Raw genomic sequence first — 2,907 nt, forward strand, 5'->3', positions numbered from 1 at the left:
AAATGCTACAGAGCTCCCACTCACTTTCTTGTAAACACAGGCTTCTCCATAAGTCTGTGTAAACCCAAACGCTTTGATCATCTCATCAAATCGAATGTTCCAACTCCGAGATGCTTGCACCAGCCCATAGATGGAGCGCTGGAGCTTGCATACCTTGTTAGCATTCTTAGGATCGACAAAACCTTCCGGCTGCATCATATACAATTCTTCCTTAAGAAAGCCGTTAAGGAATGCCGTTTTGACGTCCATTTGCCATATCTCATAATCATAGAATGCGGCAATTGCTAACATGATTCGGACGGACTTCAGCTTCGCTACGGGTGAGAAAGTCTCATCGTAGTCAACCCCTTGAACTTGTCGATAACCCTTAGCGACAAGTCGAGCCTTATAGATGGTCACGTTACCATCCGCGTCTGTCTTCTTCTTAAAGATCCATTTATTTTCTATGGCTCGCCGATCATCGGGCAAGTCAGTCAAAGTCCATACTTCGTTTTCATACATGGATCCTATCTCGGATTTCATGGCTTCTAGCCATTTGTCGGAATCCGGGCCCGCCATCGCTTCTTCATAGTTCGAAGGTTCACCGTTGTCTAACAACATGATTTCCAGGACAGGGTTGCCGTACCACTCTGGTGCGGAACGTGTCCTTGTGGACCTACGAAGTTCAGCAGTAACTTGATCCGAAGCTTCATGATCATCATCATTAACTTCCTCCCCAGTCGGTGTAGGCACCACAGGAACATCTTCCCGCGCTGCGCTACTTTCCGGTTCGGAAGGGGTGACTATCACCTCATCAAGTTCCACTTTCCTCCCACTTAATTCTTTCGAGAGAAACTCTTTCTCCAGAAAGGACCCGTTCTTGGCAACAAAGATCTTGCCTTCGGATCTGAGGTAGAAGGTATACCCAATGGTTTCCTTAGGGTATCCTATGAAGACGCATTTTTCCGACTTGGGTTCGAGCTTTTCAGGTTGAAGTTTCTTGACATAAGCATCGCATCCCCAAACTTTTAGAAACGACAGCTTAGGTTTCTTCCCAAACCATAATTCATACGGTGTCGTCTCAACGGATTTCGACGGAGCCCTATTTAAAGTGAATGCGGCAGTCTCTAAAGCATAGCCCCAAAATGAGAGCGGTAGATCGGTAAGAGACATCATAGATCGCACCATATCCAATAGAGTGCGATTACGACGTTCGGACACACCATTTCGCTGAGGTGTTCCAGGCGGCGTGAGTTGTGAAACGATTCCACATTTCCTTAAGTGTGTGCCAAATTCGTGACTTAAATATTCCCCTCCACGATCTGATCGCAGGAACTTTATTTTCCTGTCACGTTGATTCTCAACCTCACTCTGAAATTCCTTGAACTTTTCAAAGGTTTCAGACTTGTGTTTCATTAGGTAGACATACCCATATCTACTTAAATCATCAGTGAGAGTGAGAACATAACGATAGCCACCGCGAGCCTCAACACTCATTGGACCGCACACATCAGTATGTATGATTTCCAATAAGTTGGTTGCTCGCTCCATTGTTCCGGAGAACGGAGTCTTGGTCATCTTACCCATGAGGCATGGTTCGCACGTGTCAAATGATTCGTAATCAAGAGACTCCAAAAGTCCATCTGCATGGAGCTTCTTCATGCGTTTGACACCAATGTGACCAAGGCGGCAGTGCCACAAGTATGTGGGACTATCGTTATCAACTTTACATCTTTTGGTATTCACACTATGAATATGTGTAACATCACGTTCGAGATTCATCAAGAATAAACCATTGACCAGCGGGGCATGACCATAAAACATATCTCTCATATAAATAGAACAACCATTATTCTCGGATTTAAATGAGTAGCCATCTCGAATTAAACGAGATCCAGATACAATGTTCATGCTCAAAGCTGGCACTAAATAACAATTATTGAGGTTTAAAACTAATCCCGTAGGTAAATGCAGAGGTAGCGTGCCGACGGCGATCACATCGACCTTGGAACCATTCCCGACGCGCATCGTCACCTCGTCCTTCGCCAGTCTCCGCTTATTCCGCAGCTCCTGTTTTGAGTTACAAATATGAGCAACCGCACCGGTATCAAATACCCAGGAGCTACTACGAGTACTGGTAAGGTACACATCAATTACATGTATATCACATATACCTTTGGTGTTGCCGGCCTTCTTGTCCGCTAAGTATTTGGGGCAGTTCCGCTTCCAGTGACCACTTCCCTTGCAATAAAAGCACTCAGTCTCAGGCTTGGGTCCATTCCTTGGCTTCTTCCCGGCAACTGGTTTACCGGGCGCGGCAACTCCCTTGCCGTCTTTCTTGAAGTTCTTCTTACCCTTGCCTTTCTTGAACTTAGTGGTTTTATTCACCATCAACACTTGATGTTCCTTTTTGATCTCCACCTCCGCTGATTTCAGCATTGAATATACCTCAGGAATGGTCTTTTCCATCCCCTGCATATTGAAGTTCATCACAAAGCTCTTGTAGCTTGGTGGAAGCGACTGAAGGATTCTGTCAATGACCGCGTCATCCGGGAGATTCACTCCCAGCTGAGACAAGCGGTTGTGTAACCCAGACATTCTGAGTATGTGCTCACTGACAGAACTATTTTCCTCCATTTTACAACTGAAGAACTTGTCGGAGACTTCATATCTCTCGACCCGGGCATGAGCTTGGAAAACCATTTTCAGCTCTTCGAACATCTCATATGCTCCATGTTTCTCAAAACGCTTTTGGAGCCCCGGTTCTAAGCTGTAAAGCATGCCGCACTGAACGAGGGAGTAATCATCAGCACGTGATTGCCAAGCGTTCATAACGTCTTGGTTCTCTGGGATGGGTGCTTCACCTAGCGGTGCTTCTAGGACATAATCTTTCTTGGCAGCTATGAGGATGATCCTCAGGTTCCGGAC

Source organism: Triticum aestivum, chromosome 6D, assembly GCF_018294505.1.
Source record: "Triticum aestivum cultivar Chinese Spring chromosome 6D, IWGSC CS RefSeq v2.1, whole genome shotgun sequence".
In the NCBI taxonomy this organism is placed as follows: Eukaryota; Viridiplantae; Streptophyta; class Magnoliopsida; order Poales; family Poaceae; genus Triticum; species Triticum aestivum.